Consider the following 21,360-nt stretch of genomic DNA (forward strand, 5'->3'; position numbering starts at 1 on the left):
AGAGAGGCAGAGACACAGGCAGAGGGAGAAGCAGGCTCCATGCAGGAAGCCCGATGTGGGACTCGATCCTGGAACCCCGGGATCACACCCTGAGCCAAAGGCAGATGCTCAACCACTAAGCTACCCAGGCGTCCCTGTATGGCCATTCCGATTATTAAATTGTTTTTTAAAGATTTTATTTATTTATTCTTGAGAGAGAGAGAGAGAGAGGCAGAGATACAGGCACAGGGAGAAGCAGGCTCCATGCAGGAAGCCCAACGTGGGACTCAATCCCGGGACTCAGGGATCATGTCCTGGGCCTAAGGCAGGCTCTAAACCACTGAGCCATCCAGGGATCCCCTTAACTGCATTTTTATGCATTCAGTGGATTTTGGTCAGAGTGTGAACAAGGGCACAGTCCATTCAGCATCTCTAAGGTCAGCATCTTTCCATGATGCTGCACAGGGAATGAAAGGGGGTAATTCTCAACTCTCTGACAGATTGGGGGTACAGCCAAGTGCCAAATGTTTACCCTTCCTCAGGAACTCTGCTGAACTCTTGACATCCATCATCTCATTTAATCCTCATAACTACTATATGAAATGGACATTATTTCTTTATTTAACAAGTGAGGAAATTGAGGCCAACACAGATATGTAGCATGCTTAAGATTCAGACATAGGAAAAAACTAAGATGACAAAGAGGAAATTTCATGGGCTAGAAACGCCAGGGGTGGGAGTTGAACTTAGCATGGACCATCATCTTCAAAACACACTCTGTACTCTGCTGGACTACTCTCTTTTTGCATAATTATGCCATGTATCTTCCTATAGCTTATAAGTTTATTTTAAATTATGGAATTGGTTATCATTCCCTTGGTAGCCTGATTTTTAAAGTCCTTTTCTCAGCAGAGTATCAGAAAAATTGGGGGAAAATCCAAAGGTATTTTATTCATATCAAGGAGCTAGGAATTTTGTTTTTTCCTCAGCATCCAAGTTTTCATTCCTTTTGTGTATATATTATCAGATATATTTTGCTTATTAACTTTTCTTTGTTTGCACAAACTTTCCTATAAGAAATGTAAGTCTTTGCCTAGCAGTGTTGACTAGTGGTTATAAGCATAGCTCTTAAGGCAGTCTCCTTAGTTCAGAAACAAACTATTGCATTTATTATTCAACCTTGGGCAAGCAGTTTATGAAGTCTCAGTATCTTACTCTGATGGTAGGTATCTATGGATTAAATGAGATAATGCAAAGACAGAGACTGGCATCCAGTAAGAACCTGAAAGCATTAGCTACTATTATTTGTATAAGCATTAGGCTTTAACTCAAGACTATACCAAGAAGGCTAACTATAGGGTACCATTCTCTTGTCCCTTTGCAGTTAATCGGAAAGATAAGATCCTTAAACCTAGAGGCAGAACAAGGTCATCTCCCAGGATTAGGTCAAATAATGGTGTCCCAGTGAATTGGAAGCAGACAGATCATCTCAGTCCTACTATTAGCTGTGTGACTTTGGGCAAGTCATATTCGGCCTTCACTTTCCCCTTGTCTCAGACATGGGGAAATCAATTTGTCCCCTGAGATTCCTACTAGTGTTATTCTTTGAAGCACCCATGTAATCATGAGTACTCACTTCCAAGAGCTTGTAATTTCCATGCCCTACGTGAACACCATCTTTTAGCCCAGGAAGCCAGGAGCTCAGGTTGCTCCTGAACTTAGCACTTGGATGCCCAGAGCAGCTGCTAACACCCCCAGCCGAGCCCCACACCTCCTTAATCTGAAATCCTCATTAGCTCCAACTGCAGGCCATCTATTACCTCACGCCCATAATGGGAGTTAATTTCTGTTGGGATCAGATGGTCTTCCCCCTGGAAATTTTTATTCATATTTCTTTCCTGTTTTGTGATTCTCAATCGGAGTTTTCTAATAACAGATCATTTCTTTTTGTCTAACTTTAATCTGGTCCTGCTTGACAAGCCCCATCCTTTTCATTGAAGGGTAAGACCACTTAAAGGAAGGCCAATAAGCCTTTGCGCTGCTCGGCCGGCTAGGGTGATTTGTCACCCGGTGCAGTGGTGGTCACACCAATGGATTTATCTCAAGGTAAATGGAGATGCTGAGACCCGGGACCTGGAGCTTTGATTAAGGCGCCCTTTTTGTAGTGTTGATAGATGTTGCTTGTGTTTATCTATTTGAAATGCCACTAAATCTGTGAATACAATGGAAAAAGAGAGTACTTTGCTGCTGAAAACATATTAGTGATTTATGTTTCAGTAAGAAGCACAATAAAGAGACAGAGGCTATTAAGAGCAGCTATTTTCATGAGAAATAGTTCTGCTTTAAAACATTATTAACCCCACCTTGATAAAGACTTACATGCATGCATAATCATGTTTACTTACCCCTTTAGTTTGGTGCGATATGCATTTGAAGCACACATTCTCTAAATATTAAGAAGTTAGCAGAATATTTACAGCAAAAGACACTTCACCTAGGACTGTTCTGCATGTAAATTTCCTTCTCTCAGGATAGGGACACATAATAAACTTATCGAGGAAGATTTGGAGTTTATATGGACTTCATATTGTTCAAAGCACTCTCAAATCCTGCTCACCATCATTTTCTATGTCTACACACACACACACACACACACACACACACCCCACCCCCGCTGCCCTGCACTGTAGTAGATATAACCAGTACGGTGACACATAAAGATTATAATGCATGGATATAACTTATAACATGAATCAATGTCATCAAGACGCACCCATTTAAATGAATAGGGTCAGATGAGAGTGCTGTATCACCCTGACTTGTGTGACAGTTACAAATGCATCACCTCGTATGCATAATAGGAGTGTACAAACCAGAAGAGATTTGTAAACTTGGTTCATTTCAAGCAGAACTGACCCACAAGAATGGAAACAAGAGAAAAGGCAACCAGGTTGAAGCTGTCGGGGAAATAAGTGATTCTGCATTTTGTGGTTTCTAAAAACCCTAACGAGGATTTGGTGTCCTTCCAGCTCCACTGGGGACCCGAGAGCCGATCAGACCAGGCTCAGCACGCTGGCTGTTTATGTACCACGTTCACTTTTAAAGGTTGCAGTGCTTGCACGGAGTAGAGGTGGGGATAACAAACGAGGATTGGAGGGTGGGGTACCCAGGCTGCCTGGAGGGGTGAGTTTGAGGTGTGCGATTCTTACCAAGTCTGGGGTGGTGGTGGGAGGGGGAACCCAGGCGAGTAGGGCCTGGCAGAGTTAGCAGTGTTCAGAGCGCAATTAAGTGTTTGGACGGTTCTGTGCCGTGTGCTCTGATTTATTGATACGTTCCGGGGATTGCTCCGCAGCCGGGTGAGCAGCGTGGGGGCGGGGGGGGGAGGCCTGGGGCGGTGCGCGCAGGGGAGCCCCAGGCAGGCCGCGGGGTCTAGGGCTTGGCCCCACCGCGCGCCGGTGTTGAGCGCAGCGCTTAGCGGAGGCCACACCTGCACCTCATTTGCTTCTGAGCGGCGCCATGACCCGCCTGCTGATGGGGCGCCTTCCCTTTCGTCCTCGGGATTATGACAAGTTATTAATTGCCACCATTAGCCGCAGCAGCCTGCCCGAGATCTCTGCTGCTCTCTGGAGGTGAGAAACTGCGCGTCTGAATGCGGAGGGAAGAGGCTCCGAGCGGCGCGGGGCAAACTGAGCAACAATCTGCCCAAAAGGGATTGTGAGATGGTGAATAATTTATTAGAAAACATTTTTCTTTGTCCTTCCCACAGACCCACAAATCCTCCCCAAGCGCTCTTTACCAGCCTTGCAGATAATGTACTTACACATCTCAGAGCCTGCTAAATAGACTGAAGAGGCCATCGGGTTCACCCTCCACACTGCGGCTGCCAGGACCGCGCACACCCAACGCGCGGCCTCTGCCAAGGGCCGGCTGATGGAGGTGAGGTAATTAGATGCGTTTGCAGAGGCAGATATGAAAAGCTGGTGGATGCATGGCCGCCCCACCTCCTTCCAGCTCCTGCTTCCCATACAGAACAGGTATATCCTCCCACACACAACTCCACAATTTCATTCCTTACTACAAGTATTTATTGAGTTTCTACTATAATTGAGAGTCGCTCTGTCCCTGGCACCTTCTGGATAAAAGGAAGGCCACACCATCTTCACAGCCATACATGTACTCCTTTGACAGAACTGTGAGCCTATGGTACTGGGGATGTAAAGAGGAAAGACTCAGGCCCTGTGCTCAAATTGCTGGAAGCCTGTGTTCATGCAGTGACACTAGGGCAGGCTGAGTGAGATATTGTAAGCTCTCCATTCCCAGAGATCTTCATGAGGAGGAGAAATAGTCCTATCTCCTCAGAGGTTTTAGAACAACACAGTTTGAAATCAGGCCAAGCATATGTAAAAGAAGTATCTTCTCAGTCACAGTTTTTACGATACCATGATCTTTTCCACCTTAAAATGATGCTCTGAGATCTGTCTTTCTAGGGATTTGGTGGATCAATTAAATCATTCAACAAACTTTAGGTAAGCGCTTACTACATGCCATGCCTCATGCTGGTCTCTGGGGATCCAGTGGTAGATGGGTGTGTTACCTGACATCCTGGAGGACTGCTCAGATTCTGAAGAGACAGCACCAAGCCTGCAGGTGCCTGCAGATGAGACTGGCTGCCTCCATTGTGTAAGTTTGAATGTGCTTTAATGACAAGCATGACAAGTGTTCTGATCCTCCTGCAGTTACTGACAGCCCCCATCTAATGGGCAAATTATATATCAAATATAGGAGTACACACACAGAGTAGAAGACTAACATGTCAAAAGGGGATATAATCTGTGAAAGACCCATTAATCCACCTATTTATTTGACCAACACATTTTGAGTACCAACATGAGTCAGACCCCATGCCTGGTGCCAGGCATCTCACACCAACCAGCCATGGCTCTGTGGAGGCACACAGACCAGTGTGGGATATGGTCTAGTGTGTAAAAAATTATAATTCTGTGGAAAATACTGAGAAAAGGTATCAGGCGTTCTTGAGGAAGAGCAGAAGAAACAAGTGGTTCAGGCTTGGGAAGGTGCACGAGGGTGTATAGATCAGAGAAGTTTCCTCAAGGCAGCAATGTGCTAGTTGGGTTTTGAAGAATGAGTGGGCCTCACTGAAAGAATGCAAGAGAGAGGAAGATGGGGAAAGGAAGATGAGAAAAATATGGTAAGCAATATACTTAAGCTATACTTCACTAAGCAAAGAGTATTGGTTAATTGGAATCATACATTTATCCATCCATTCATTCAAAGAACAGTGAAGCCTACTATGTTGTTATGGACTGAATGTCCCCCTAAAATTCATATGTTGAAGCCTTAACCGCTGTGTGGGTGTATTTAGAGTAAGGAAGTAATTAAGGTTAAAAGAGATCAGCAGGGTAGGGCCTTGATCTGATAGGATTAGTATCCTTTTAAGAGACACCAGAGTGCACATACGCACACGTGCTCGCACACGCGCGCGCAGGCACGCTCTCTCTCTCTCTCTCTCCAGGCACAGGCATCAAGGAAAGGCTATGTGAGAAGACAACTGTCTGCACACCAGGAAGAGAGCTCTCACCAGAAATTGACCACGTTAGCACCTTGATCTTGGACTTCTAGCTTCCAGAACCATGAGAAAATTAATTTCTGTCATTTAAGTTATCCAGTCTATGGTATTTTGGTATTGCAGCCCAAGTACATGGGCTAATATTACAAGCTTCTAGCACTGTACCAAGAACGAAGTAATCAAAGATAAATAAGACCATTTATTTCCCACAAATGCTCAGGGCTATGTAGGAGAAACTGACCAACAGACAAACAATAACCAAAGTAAATATTCTGGTGGATTACTTGATCACCTGTTTGAAATCATCATGATTTATTTTCTTAAGTGAACAACAATTTTATCTGCTCTTAAACACATTTCAGTATGATTGAAGAATTCAATGGAGCCATTAATACTATTTACCAATATTTGAATTTCTTTTCACTCTAGGCAAATTCACAAAAAGTTAACTGGGTCTATATAATTTGCTTTAAAAACTGAATTGTGATCAAAAGTGATAGGTATCACTTGCAGGCAGAAACCTTTAAAAGCCAGTGAGTGATTTTGCCAAGTTTCCTTCTCCTGGATAGATAGCAACCATCAACATCTCACGTGTGGGAGGCTCTATCAGCCCACATCTCCATGTAAGACCATTAGGAGCAGAAGACCTATGAAGAACAGGCAGTGTGAATAAGAAATAAACATTTTTTGTTTTAAGGCACTGACATTTGACATTTATTTGTTACTATAGCACAATCTAGCCTAGTATGATTAATATAAGAAAGAAGAGGTTACTCGCGTTCTGACTTTGGTAGACATTCTGGAATATTGGTTTTGCCACTTGTAGCCCTAAGAGTAACATACTGTACAGGGGTCAAGAGACTGGACTTCCATTTTCTGCTTGGCCTGGGAGTCCCATTTATCCACCATCGGTTATAAAATACATTAGCAGATTTCCTCACAAGCAATAAGAAGTTAGAATTTTACTTGCTCATCTACCCTTTCAGTGTTACATGCTTCATCTCTCATAAAAGATCTGTTAGCAAAGAAGCCTGTGTGTGAAGCTGTGTACTTGAGAGATACAAACTGCACATGGATATGGTTTTCCAGTCTTTCAGAGGGTTTTGCCCTTTCATGTCCTGTTCATTAGCCCAAGAGCAGAAGGCTCTGGAATTGAGTGTCTGGTTTTAAATTCTGTTCCATCACTTACTAGATATGTAGTGTTGCACATGTTACCTAATCTCTTTAAGCCTCAGTTTCCTCATCTGGAAAATGTGCATACTAATAGTACTACCTCATGGGAATGTTTGTGCGTTATGAGATCATGCACATAGAGCTCAAAAAATAGTAATAATTATTATTTCTGGTGTTATCATTACTTTTCACCATCAAGATAGTCTTTTTTTTCCCATCAAGATAGTCTTAAAACCAAATGCCAAGAGTCCTTATCACAAAGCCATGACTATTGTTAGAGAGCTTACTTAAGGGTCAGCTGGAAGACAAGGGTCTGGAATAAATGATCTTCCAGCTCATGCCCAAGGTTTGCAATCCTTCAGCAGCACACAGTACCTTACTGGAATTAAAACATCTCCTCGGAAAGGTTCTACCCCAATGGGAATCCTGCCAAGGGAGGACCCAAGTTAAAGCTGGTGTGGATGCTGGCATGCTGCTTTCAAGAGTTCTGGAAACTAGCTTTCTTGCAAGTCTTCTCTTTTGGTTATTTAGCAACTCCCTTTGGAGAAAGATTATCTCCTTTTTGAAAGTAACCTGACCACCTGTCAAAACTGGACTTGTGTGAGGAATTGAAAGGCTAACTCTTGGCAGTCTGGCTAGGCTCTCGTTTCAGTAATTACACTGGCAGTGGCTGCATTACTCAGCATGAACTTGGCTTCCAGTCTCAACCATCTTCTGAGTCTCTGATGATGTGACTAAAAGAGCGTCTGGATCTGCCCCAGACTGTCAAAGAAGTAGGAACGGTGACTGACATAGAAGTACTATGATAATCACTTATAATTATGAAAATGAGTTTCTATTTGAGGAAAAGTGGCAACCAAAAAAAGAAAAAAAAGTAAAGAGTACTAAACATTCTGCTCTAATTTCTGCCTTTTTAAAAAGGATTTTATTTATTTGAGAGGGAGAGGGAGACACACAGAGAGAGTGCACACAAGCCAGGGGAGGGAGAAGCAGACTCCCCACTGAGCATGGAGCCTGACATGGGTCTGGATCCCAAGACCTTGGAATCATGATTTGAGCTGAAGGCAGACACCTAAGTGACTGAGCCACCTAGGTGCCCCTCTAATTTCCTTCTGTCACTAATATGGAATATTCTTTAATCCTGGGCTTTTTAAAAATATATATATTTGATAAACTTCTAAATGATGTTTACCAAGTGCCAGGCCACATGCAGTGGACATGTGACTATACAATGATTCGTACAGCCTTGACTTTCTCTGCAAGGAGCTCTTAGTCATCTCATCATTCAACAGTCCATTCCTTCAACTCATTCACTGGCATCCATTTTGTGCCAGGCACTGTGTTGTACTGGGTGTACAGTGGTGAACACAATAGAAAGCCCCCTGCTTTCGTGGAGCTTAGACTTTAGTGGCAAGTTTTGAAGAAGTAAGCACAAAAAAATATACAGTAATGAGCTGTTTTTATGTCAGCAAAGGAGACAAAGGGAGCATCGCCATGCACATGGTGGACATTTGAGAGCAGCATATAAACAAATACTGACAATGCAGTAGGAAAGGGACACATGCAAAGGGCTTTCAGAGCACAAATGTCAGTGTTCTTGTCTGTTTTGACTACAGGCCAGACTGAGGATGGGGAGATGTGCATACAGGAGCCCAGATATGGAGGAATGATAAAAACCAACACACATACATTTTGGAAGTATTTTCTCAGAATACAAACCATCAGGGATCTAAAAGCCTGACTTAGGGAAAATTTCATTTTATAGTGTTTCTGTAACTGTATAGAAACACAAGAGTCGTTTTACAGATCATTTATTCTACAAATACTAAACTATTTTATAGCATGATACTCATCATTGAAGCAAGCAATTAACAGATCTCGCCTCCTGCAAGCTCTCTCTGACTGCTCCACACCACTCACCTACACATTCCTGTAAGTCTTCTGTGATTCTTCTCTAAACTCCATAACCCCTTCTGTATGCTATTATTATATCATTTTCCATACTTTTGTAAACCACTGATTCATTTTGTCTTTATTGTTTTTTAGACTATGAACATCTTGAAGGCAGAGACTGTCTTGATTTGTCTCTGTATGCTCAAGGCCTAGCTGTATTAATTTGAATTTCCTCAGAAGCAGACTCTAAGGCAAGCATTGAAGTGTAAGTCATTTATTTGGGAGAGATCCCAGAGAACACTGGGAACTGAGGAGGGGAAACAGCAGAGGGGAAGAAGCCAATAAGAAATATGTTATCAAGCAGGTTACTAGGCCCTCTGGAGAACTAGAGAGACACTGTAGAATATGTCCCAGTGTTGTCCCACTAAGGGTTAGAGGAGCTGGGGCATTTATCCACCACCACCCCAATTGTTGATCGAGCACTGCTCCCAGGGGCATGCGCTCTCCAGCATTTCTGACTTGCTTTCCTCACAGGTCAAGCCCTCAGACAGTGTCACCTGTGCTTACTGTAAGCAACCTTTAGAACATGGAGATGAATATTAAGGGATATGGGTGGGGCATAACATCTGTTGGACTAGTTCAGAGCCTGGCACCCAATGGCTGCTTGGTAGGCTTTGGTGACTCAACATAACAGACAAGCAGCACACACTGTAAAGGAGTAGAAATTTAGTGTGAGCTCTATGGGCAAACCTCATGTTATTGACATGGCCATCAAGCAAAAAGTGAAGTTATTAGGTTTGGAGGCAGCTTGAGTACATTTGTGGGGGATGCTTGTTTCTGCAGCAGTCATGAAGAGAATTGGTAGGAAGAGTAGTGTTATTTTAATCCCTCCTTTCTCCTTTGCCTAGTTCACATGTAACCATATCTCCTGTTAGTGGAGTGAATCCATCTGTGTTTTCTCATTGGCAGATGTTGGGGGCTCGATTAATAGCACTTGCTAATATGTTGTTATTTTCTGAAAGGATGTGAATTATAGCAGGTGCTATTTATGAATGACATTTAGGAGCAATGCATCCAATTAGTTTGTTATCCTACACACGGTCAGATGAGGTCTCTTTAATTGACCTTCCAGAGCAAAGATGGCCAGCCTCCTTAACCCTCCCTCATATTTCTACAGGTCCCTCTAGTTGTCCTTCCTGTTTAAAAGTGACAGTGATGATACCAACCCAGGATTTCACCTGAATTGGAGTTTCTTATGGCACAGTTTACATGAACAGCTCCACCCACAGCCTAAGTCAATAAAAAAACTACTCCATATACCTTATAACTTCAAGAAATATTACTTCAGGAAAATAACACAGTAATTCCCACATGTGTATTCATTCTTGCTTATTCATTCATTCCTGAGACTAACCTTGGGGCAGCAGAATATAGTGGATAAGAGGACAGTATCTAGCACTAGACTGCCTAGGTTCTGTGCTTCCATTTCCTCATCTGTAAAATTGAGCTGATAACAGTTCCCATCTCATAGTGTTGTAATGACGATTAAAGGAATTAATAAATGTAAAGCTCATAAAAACAATTCCTAGCTCTTTGAAGAGTTCCCAGGACTATGCTAGATACTGAATAACTAAAGAATTATTTATTGGGATCCCTGGGTGGCGCAGCGGTTTGGCGCCTGCCTTTGGCCCAGGGCGCGATCCTGGAGACCCGGGATCGAATCCCACATCAGGCTCCCGGTGCATGGGGCCTGCTTCTCCCTCTGCCTATGTCTCTGTCTCTGTCTCTGTCTCTGTCTCTGTGTGTGTGACTATAATAAATAAATAAAAATTAAAAAAAAGAATGATTTGTTCAACGAATATTTATTGAGTACCAATTCTGTTCTGGTCACTGGGCTAGGTGTAGGAATACCAAGTGAACAAAATAAACCGTTTGTTTACCAATCCTTATAGAGTTTACATCATACCTGGAAGCATAGATGGTGATAACGGAAAAAAACCCCGACTGACAAAGTAAGGGTTAGGAGAGACATCCTGAAAATAACTATGCTAAGACCTGGGGTCTGATAGAAACCAAACAAAGAGTGTTCCAGGTGGGGATTGTGGGTGCCATGTTCTGGAGGTGAGAGATGGCATCACAGAAACAGAGTGGCTCACTGTGGCTATGATATGGAGGGGAGGGATGGGGAGCTGGAGCCTGGAGAGGAAGGCAAGGAGGTAGGTTATGAAGGGCCCATTGGCATTGTTAAAGTGCTGCCCTCTCTGCTTGGAATAAATGGAGGGAGGGAGTAAACACCGTGTTTACTTGTTTACCACTCTTTTGACACCTCTCCTACATGGCCTTACATAATAATTTTTTTACAGTGTAAAGTGCATATATACTTTCACTCAATCACATTATGAATTCCTTGAAGGCAAGAACCATGGGTCTTCTAATTCCTTGAATCCTCCCTAACTGTTGCTAATCTTCTTAGGAATTAGGCCCCCAACTAGCCATCTCTTAGCACATCTTATATAATTTCAGTTTCAGTGTTATTCTCTTTGGTTTGAGGAGCAGGTCTCCATCACCGTGGAGGACCCCAACACCATGCCTTGCTCTTGTCAGACCTTCCCACCACTTTGGACTCAACTCCTCCCTCAACCTACTACCCTGAGGTTTCAGTTAAAGCCTCCCAGTGCTCTTTAACTCTTTCCCCGGGACTCCTGGTCCTAATATCCTGCCATCATTCCCTGAAGTAATTTTGTTATCCCTCACCAGATCTTCCCTCCCACTCTAAGGCAAATGACTTGTCTAGACAAACTGTTGTAATTTTAACCCTTCAGAATGTAGTGGAATAGCAATGTTTGTGGAGTCACACAGATCTGAGCCTGAATCCCACCTCCTACCTGTGAGGTCTTAAGCAAGTTATTTAATCTTTCTGGGCTTTGTTTCTCTCATCTGTAAAATGGGCCTTATAATACCTACTGCAGGGTTGCTGCTGTGAGATTAAATAATAGTTATATAACTCAGATGTTCATTAATGTTGTACCTGTGTTTCTGACAACAGATACAGCATGTCTAGTTCACAAGTCATAAGCTCTCCATGTCTGTACTTTATTTTTGTGGTAACTGATTCAGTTCCCAGAAATCTTGTGAGATAGTCAATTAGGGTCAATGAAAGGTAATTTCTTGGCACAAAGAGTTCCCTTTTCAAGATCTACCCTACACGTAAGTCATTCTTATTCTAAGCTGTTAAGACATTTTTCAAACTTACCTATAAAATGGTAATTCCAGACCTAAGAGACATATCAGCAGTGATCACTAAAAGAGAGCAAGTTATTTTGAAGTTGTTTTTCTCTAGAGCAACATGTGTACAGCATCCAGAACAATTAGATCCTGATTGCCAGGCCAAATTTCCATCAAGACACTGATGAGTTATAAACCCCTGGAGCTTTGCTCAAGTCACTGATGGAAACAGCAGCAGCATCCAAGCCCTTTGATGGAATCACAGCCTTGTAATTAGTATGAGTCCATTCATTATCATGGGCCTGGGTATGTGCATATGAGAGAAAAAAAAAGTGAGGGAAGAGGAAACAAATTAAAACACGTAAACTGAGAAAGGAAGAGAGATTGCAACCACTTAAAACTCACGGATATAATTACAGGAACTACTCAAGTTTGGGAAATGCAAACTGATTGCAGGGAGGCTTGATGTATAGAGTACTAACTGCAGGGCCACCTTAGGGAGAACTGTGAAATGCTTTGTGTCTGTCTTTCTGCCCCATTTCCATTTCTCTCTCTCTTGTTTCTGTGTTCTCATGACCTGGACACTTAAGCGTGAGGATGAGAGGGAACATGAATGAAGGGAAGGAAGGAGAGAAGGACAGGAAGAGAGGACCATCAACTCATGGAGCATGGACTCTAATATGTGCCCAGTGCTCTGCCAGCTGCTTCCCACTTGTTAGTACAGTGTCAGGAACACATGCATGGGCAGCAGGCAGCCTGCTTCAGAGTCCACCTTAGGCCTACTTGAGCAGAGGCTTGTTTCTTCATATAAAAAATAACATTGAGGTGATTGGGAGAGTGAAATTAGGTACAATATATGAAGCCCTTAGCATACAAAGTGGGGCTCTTATCCCCATTTTGTGGATGAGAACACTGGCAGCTGGGGACATTAAGTGGACAGTGGGCTCCACCAAAGTGGGGGCTATGCCCATGCTGGTTACTGCTGCACAGGCCCATGTAAGCCTTCATTAAATATCTGTGTTGAGGGGGAATTAAAATTCAACCTGACCAATCCAAGGCCAGTATCCTCTCCAGTACCATGTGCTCTCCCTAGACACTCCTTTGTCTTTGTGGGCAGACCTACAACAGTAGTTAAAAGCACAGACTTGGGAGCCAAACAGCCAGGATTCAAGTCCTTTGTGAACGAACTATTGACATATTTCTTGTACTCTTCATGTTTCCCAAGCCCCCATCCCTTTGATAGTCTCTTAGTCTTTTAAAATATCTCAGAACATTTTAAAGGGAACCAATCAAAAAGGATCATTTGGAGGCCAGAGCCTTAGAGAAAAGTCCCATTGCTGGAGACGAGAATACTGGCAACAGAAAAAAAAAAAAAAAAACACCCAGGGACATATAGTTAGGATGATGTGTCTGGGGTTTGTTTTATGAGATGGAAACAGAAATAACAAAAAAAAAAAAAATTGGGGGATGGAGCTAATAATTACTGAGCAGCTATTTATATACTCACTGTGCTTGGTGTTCATATGTGGTATCTCATTTAATCCTCATAAAAGTTCTGGAAGGAAGATTCCCATTTTACAGGTAAGGAAACTGAGGGTCAGAAAAGTTAACCTGTCTTGTTAAATGGCAAAGCAAGGCTGATTTCCAGGTTAGCCTATGTTGTTTCCATAACTATAGTATGCCTCTCTTTAAGGTCAAAGAAAATAAATATATTTGTCAGGCTTTTAAGTTTATAAAAAAGCTTCATCTTCTACTGGGTGTCTACTAGAAAGTGATTTCTCTGTTTGGAAAGAGCATTCATGTTCATGTCCTGCTCTCTTTTCACCTAACCTCTTTTCAACACCATACACCAATCAATGTAGTCTGTAGGTCCCTGGGGTTTTTAGTTTATGATTAGGCCACAAATTTGTGACTATTTCTAAAAATAATTATTTGTGCTCAACATGAATTTTTGTAGCAGTTAGATAAATAAACATTTTTTTATATTTCAAAATATAATATTGATTCTGTTTCTAGTAACACAAAAGAGAAGTAGGTGAGAAGTCAGAGTGCTGGCTTAAAGATTGAACCCTGTAAAGTTTACAGGCAATCTACAGCGAAGCTAAACCTAACAGCCATGAAACAAAAAATAGCACAATCACTTTACAGGGGTTTTCCAGGCAACTCCGGAATTCAAGTGCCCAAGTTCAGCCCATGTAATAAAAGAGATTTTATGATGGTTTTCCAATAGAGGGAGAAGATGGAGAAAAGAACACTTGTATTATTGAACATCCTAAAACTAAAAGCCTCATGAGGAAAGTTTATTATGTGTGGAAAGTTTGCTTTAAGGAGAAAGTATACTAAACCATAAAACGAACAAAATCCCTCATCAACCCAGGCAGCTCTAAAAACATTATACATTGATTCATTGATTTATTCATTCGTTCATTCATTATTGCAACAAACCTTTATTGAGCACCTATTATGATGGCAAACAAATGCCCAGCACAGGGGATGTAAAGCTAACTAAGGCATGTTTCCTGCCCTTAAGAAAATCTTGTTATCTGAAGGGGGAACAAATATTTCAACAGTGATTTTTAAAAAAGATTTTATTTATTTATTCATGAGAGACAGAGAGAGAGGCAGAGACATAGGCAGAGGGAGAAGCAGGCTCCCCATGGGAGCCTGATGCGGCACTCAATCCCAGGACCCCAGGATCATGACCTGAGCCAAAGGCAGACGCTCAACCACTGGGTCACCCATGTGCCCCAATTTCAACAGTAATTATTCCACAATGTATTTGAGATCTTATAATAAGAGCAATAGTAGCTAGTGTTCATTGGGTGCTTACAAAGTACCATACTTGGTTTTAAGCACTTTCTGTGTTAACTCATTTACTGCTCACAACAGCCCTATGAAGTAAATACTGTTATTAACACCACTTTCCAGATGAGGATAGATAGGGTAAGAGACTTGATTAAGGTGAGACCTATGTAGAAAGGGCCATGAAAACATATTAGAGGGATCTGCTTAAGAGTAGAGAAGGTGCATGTGACCTGGATCTTAAGGAAGGACCAGGAATTCTGTGGACAGAGAAGTGGAATAGGAAAGCACATTTTTAACATGGGGAACAGTATGTGCCAAGACAGGAAGCAGCTCATGAGCATGATATAGGTGGGAAACTGAGAGAAGTTCTGTGGGTGAGTGTAGGACTCAAGGTGAATGGTAGTCAGAGATGCAGATTGTGAGGGGTTTTATGAATCATGATAAGGAGTTTGGGCAATATGGCACCAAATGAGGATTTTAAGCAAAGGATTCAAAATAACTGTGTAGTTAACTTTGGCAAAGAGTGTACCAGAAGGGAGAAGATTTGAAGTAGGGTAATTAATTAGGAGGCTAAACTAGTAATCCAGATGAGAGATGGTGACCTCAACTAAGCCAGTGATTGCAAGGATGACAACAGGGAAATTTGAAAGATTTATGAATAATGGATTCAAACTTCTGCAATTCTATTTCTGTTTATGGCACTAGGTAGGAAATATCAAGATACCAACCCTTTGATTGGTAGACCCTAAAGAAATTTGTGTAACAACTTTTTTGAGTGAATCTGGACTCATCCATTCATTTTTACCTAACAAACACTAGTACATATTTTGAAAGGGCTTTGTATGGTGCATAGTAGATGCTCAAAGTTACACATAGACACACACAGTATCAAAGTGATCTAATAATGTGGGGCAACCCTGAACCTCAAAGATAAAAGTCATTTATTTAACAGTTTTCACTAATCTATAACGTAACATCTTAAATTGCAGAGTAAGAGTTAGTTGTGTTTAGATTTAAGAAAAGTGAGTCTTTCCTTGGTATAAAACATTATACCTCACTCTCTCATCATGTTTAATAAACTACCTATGCTATCCTTTTTTGTTGAGAGGGGAAATTGGGCAACAGAGAACCCAAGCTACCTGCCCAAAGCCACACGGCTAGATGACATAGGAAAAGTAAAATATTTATATAGCCATCATGTGTTCCCCTCTAATGCTGCTTCTCCTTCCACTTTAAAAGAAAGTTAGACAATTATGGAGAGAAAGAGACAGAAAGAACATTCTGCATAAAATAAAACATTAAAAAAATACAAATGTGGCCTAATTTAATTTCCAATACATGTCTCCACCTTCAGCTTTGAAAAAAAAGGTTAAAATGCAATTCTCCAAAACGAAGTTATTCGATAGAGGAATATTAACCTCTTTGCCCCTTGTACTTTGACTCGTTTTATCTCCTTTTCATTTTTGTTTGTGGGTCTATTCATTTTGGTGAGGCCAGGCACGTTGCTAGGTAACGGGCCCATCGTGCGCCAGCATGTTAGTTTGTCTGCCTGGCCCCTGTGGCAGACTTCCCTAGCGCTAGCTGCCGGCAATGCAGTCTCTTACAAAAAGCATTTATCACCGAGCAGGCACCGTAATGGCCACTCAGTGGAGGGGAAATTGAGCTGACCCGAAGGCCAAAGCTGTTAGGGAGACTGGTGGGAAGGGTAAGAGGGTCACAACACCCTTTTCCCACCCACTTAGTGGCCAGTAAGCACTAGCACAGCCCAGCCACTGTTTTCACTAACATATCCTGAGGCTTTGCACCTGAAATAAATGTTTGCTTGACATTAACGATAAAAAAAAAAGAGGCAAAAAAATAAAATCGGTTTGCTCCAAGAACAATGAGCTATGTGATTTAAAGTTAGCCAAAGTTCCCTCAAGATTTGATTTTTGGTAGTTATGCTGGAGGGGAGATTTGAAGAGGAAATTGGGTGGTTCTAGATAATTAATATATTCTGATAGTGGTCATACAAATATTTATTTACCTAGCTCCTTGAATTTGAAAGTAGATAAATCTAATATCTGTGCTTTCCAGTCCCCCACCCAATAAATGGCACCAGTTTTATATGTATCAAATGCTGGTCATCGCCCAATTGACAAAATTTTCAAATTTATATTTCCTTCACTATTTATTTTTGCTTAGCATGAGATAAAGTTTAAAATTCCTGCAAACCAGGAATTTTTAAAAGTGTACTTATGTGCACTTTTGCAATGTTAAGTAACAATGCATATTTGGATGTGATTGTTTCCTGTACAATTTTATAGATTCTTTTGGAAACATTTATATTTCTTTGACTTTTTTCAAAATTTCTTTATGTGTATAGATAAAAACAAAGAAAAGTAGCATTACAAAAATAAATACATGAGTAAGGATGAAAATCATTATAAACAGTACAAATGTTATACACAAATCTTTGTGGAAATATTGGTTCCATTGTGGGAGAAAACAGAAAACAGAAATTCTTTCCCTAGACCATTTGTTTTTTTCAATCAACCATAGGCCATGTCATTTGTGTTAGAACTTGAAAATTATATGTAAAATTATATAAGGGGTTTTCAATGTCCTTGTGTGAAAAACTACTGCTCAGAGTTTCATTTTTAATTATCTTTATTATTAAACAATATGTTGTCTCCATATTCTTTTTGTGTGCAAACTCATTTTTCAAATAGGAATGTGTAACCACTGCTCAGAAATTCTCACTCTAAATGGATTAGCTATGTGATTTTAGTCAAATGGCTCCCTTTCTCTGAATCCTAGTTTCCCCACCTTAAGAGGAGAAGATAATATCTGCCCCAATTACCTTCCTGAGTAATCTGGAGCATTGGATGAGATGCTAGCTGTAAAACACCATATAGGTGTGAGACGGCAATTTTATTATTGAAAAAATTAAAATGTTTGGAGAAATGAAAGGATGAGAAGTAAGTTTTCAATAGCACTCAGTATTCTCTCATTGTGGATAGAATTAGGCTTTTTGCCTTGGTGAGATGCCAAAGTCAAAAGCCCATTAGGGCCACTGTGTTCTTTTTGACCAATTAGCCTCATTTTATACATAGACATGAGGAATTGCTGCAGCTTTTCATCAGAAATGGAACAGAGTTAAGAGTACAAAAAGGGCCCTGTTCTTCACTCCAGCTCCACTGCTTTCAAACAACAATATTTAACCAACAAAAGAAGAGACCAAGTCAATCTCAGTTTTAGTGATTCCCTTGAAAGTCATCAAATAAAAATGTGAACTTTAAAATTGATCAGGATTAATTTCACTGACACTGTATCATAACATATATCTCTTCAGAGACTCATTTGTTGGGCTGCAGATGCAAAGAAAGTAAGGAAAGAAATAAATCAGAATACAATAAGGCAATTAGACTTTTGCCATTGATAGAATACTAAAAATGTCTGATTTATCAAAGCATTAACAAACAGAAATAAACACAAGACTTATATTTTCTTACAAAATACCTAGAGAGAAAGATTAAAATAATAACCAACACCACATGTATCAATAAATTTAATTTATAAATACTGCTCCATTGCCAAAATATGCTCTTTCATTTGCTAATTTAAAGAGTGCAATAGCAAGGGATGATTTATCAATTCAAGTGCCACCCTGATGTGTAACTGCTGTTCTCATCTCTGTAGACATTCTCCTACCCAGATGAGAGAGTACTAGTGAATCTGAAGCACAGCTTAATAAGTAAAGTTATTTCGTCTTTACCTGCAGTCATTACCTTCACTCTGAAATTAAACATATTTCTAGTGTTTTTCTTCCTTATGATTTCAGTCCCAGGGTAGGTACAGTAAGAAAAATAATTACCTGGTGCCAGGCATTGTCCTAAGTGCTTACATACATTATTTCACTTAATCCTAACAATAGCCCTAGAAAGCATTATTGTTCTTTATCCATCCCCATTTCCAGATAAGAAAAGTGAGTCTGACAGAGGTATGGCAACCTGCTGTTCATAAATGTCAGAGGAAAGATTTCAAATCAGGACTGACCAACTCCAAAATATGTTCTCATAATAACCACAATGTAATTACTTCAAAACAAACATACACCTGAATGTCTTGAAAATCAAATTTCTTTCAAGACAAAATACAATGCTAATTACAGAAACTGTATAATTTAATACAGTCTAATACATGAAAAGTTAAATTTTGATCAAGGAATTTTAGTGGTGAAAGAACCTCAGGAGCCATCAAAATTAAACCTTCATTTCTCAAATGAAGATGCAGAGGTGAGACATTACGTTACCTAGGACATCTGAGGTTATTAAATGGACATAGGACTGGTGATTGTTCCAGCAAGTTAAGCAGCCATATAGTTGCCTCAAATAGTATGTTTACAATGTTGTCCAATACACAGCAATTCTTACACAAAAATGTCAGAGAAAAACAGCTGTTGCAAAATGAGGTAGCACTACATTAGAAGTCAGAGGGAATCACCTATTTCATTCCATACTGGCCTTCACATGCCAACCCTATGCCAGGCACTGGGTCACAGAGATGAAGGGCTCTCAGTATAGGCTTTGCACGATAATAAATGTCAAATGAATGCTTACGAATTTTTTAAAAAGATTTTATTTATTTGTTCATGAGTGACACACAGAGAGAGAGGCAGAGACTCAGGCAGAAGGAAAAGCAGGCTCCATGCAGAGAGCCTGATGTGGGACTCGATTCCGGGACTCCAGGATCACACCCTAGGCTGAACGCAGCGCTAAACCGCTGAACCATCCGGGCTGCCCAATGCTTATGAATTTTAAGTAATTTACTCAAATTTTAATTTTGAAGACCAAAAGAAAGCCTGAGGTTAAACTAAATAATTTATATGAACACTGGAGCAGATGTTTAATCCCTGAGTATGGCAACACTCAGCCTCATAGGTAAAAGGTGACTGTGTGAAGCCATTTTCCTCTTGGAGGTGAGGATGGAAGCAAAAATACTTAGATCAAAATGCTGCTTCCAAATACCAGTCTACCCAAGGAAATATTAAACCACCTTGTGATTCTGTCCCCAGTCATTTAAATAGGATTCCCTATACGACTTTCTTAATCAGACTAGGGGGGCCTCAGAAAATGATGAAATCATTCATATTATTGTATAAAAAGAGGTTCAAAGAATAAAAAATAAAATAATTCAACAAATCTAGAAGAGATGAAAAGAGGACTTATTCTATAAATAGCAATATATATAAGCTCAATCAGTTTAATCTCCTGGTGAGCAAATTTAGAGTTTCAGTGATTTGCCCAAGGTCACATGGTTTCATAGGGGTAGAGCCAGGGTTAGAACCAAGACCTCTTGACCTCAGTTCTGTGCTTTTTTCAGGGCCTTATATTGCTTGGACAAATATCAATGCACAGTTAACACACAAAAAAGAAAAGGTGTAGAAAAGTGGTATATTTACTTGATTATGTATATATACCAAGATGGAATAAAATCAATAGTACAACTTTGAGCTGATTTTGATAACAAAGCTACAAATTTTTCATTTCAAAGTTACTTTGAACATGTCAAAAATTTTTTTTGTAATATCCACATGAGACATGTAATAACAGTCATTTACTTGAACCTATAAGCATTAATGTTTAAGACATAAACTGTTTAGTGTACTATCTCTAGTATATAAATTTTCCTCCACACAATAGAATGCCCCAAAATTGTCATTAGCATGATAGGCTGTGCATTATAAATGCCCTCAAACTTTCAAAAACAAATTTTGTACTGTTTTAGTGAAAATAAAATGGACATGCAGCATATTTTATTAAAAGAGGTAAGACATATCAACAATGGTATACTGAGGAGTGGCGATGAACAGTGGGAATAGTCTACCCCAGGTGCAAGCATTATCTGTAGAGAATTTTAAAACTCGGACACATCGTAGTCTATTCCTCATTATCACCATGCACCAGCAATTCAGTTGGGGTTGAATTGTGCCCCTTCCCCCAAATCCATGTCCCTTGCAGAACCTCAGAATGTGAACCTATTTGGAAAGAGGGTTGTTACAGATGTAATTAGTTAAAGGTGGGGCCTTAATCCAAAAACTAGTGCCCATATTTTCTTAATTGTGTCTTTATTTTTCAAATGAGGAAGAGGAAAAGAGACACAAAGGTATATACAGACAAGGAGAGAATACCATGGGATGATGGGCAGAGACTGGAGTAACATAAATACAAGCCAAGGAATACTTAGGATTGTCAGTATCTGCCTGAAGCTAAGAGACAGGTATGGAACATATTCTCCATGCCTCCAGAAGGAATCAACCCTACCAACACTTTTATTTCAGACTTCTAGCCTCCAAGACTGTGTGTGAGACAATATATTTCTCTTGTCTTAAGCAACCCGGTTTGTTATACTTTGTTATGACAATGCTAGGAAACAAATACAACAGCCACTCCCAAACCCTTCCCTCTTGGTATACCATTTAGTATTAATAATATAACATAATTACTAAAGTATATATTGTAGCTTATAATTAGTAGAATAATAGTCTAGAAGTAAAGAGAGACATACAAATACATATTTTTTTAAATTTATTGTTTACTGGAGTTCAATTTGCCAACATATAGCATATCACCCAGTGCTCATCCCGTCAAGTGCCCCCCTCAGTGTCCGTCACCCAGTCACCCCAACCCCCCACCCACCTCCCCTTCCACTATCCC

At 40.5% G+C, this 21,360-nt stretch overlaps 1 protein-coding gene and 1 long non-coding RNA gene across 8 annotated transcripts in view; one reads left to right on the forward strand and one right to left on the reverse strand.

The window, feature by feature from the left end:
• LOC144310722 (uncharacterized) overlaps nt 1–21,360 on the reverse strand; it is a 196,855-nt gene that overhangs the window by 89,730 nt on the left and 85,765 nt on the right. The window lies entirely within an intron of this gene.
• On the forward strand, nt 3,498–6,264 carry LOC144305194 (uncharacterized). The gene is made up of 2 exons (XR_013372260.1): nt 3,498–4,659; nt 5,513–6,264. It is a non-coding gene; the product is annotated as an uncharacterized LOC144305194 (long non-coding RNA).

The sequence above is a fragment of the Canis aureus genome, chromosome 3 (assembly GCF_053574225.1).
Source record: "Canis aureus isolate CA01 chromosome 3, VMU_Caureus_v.1.0, whole genome shotgun sequence".
Taxonomy (NCBI): Eukaryota; Metazoa; Chordata; class Mammalia; order Carnivora; family Canidae; genus Canis; species Canis aureus.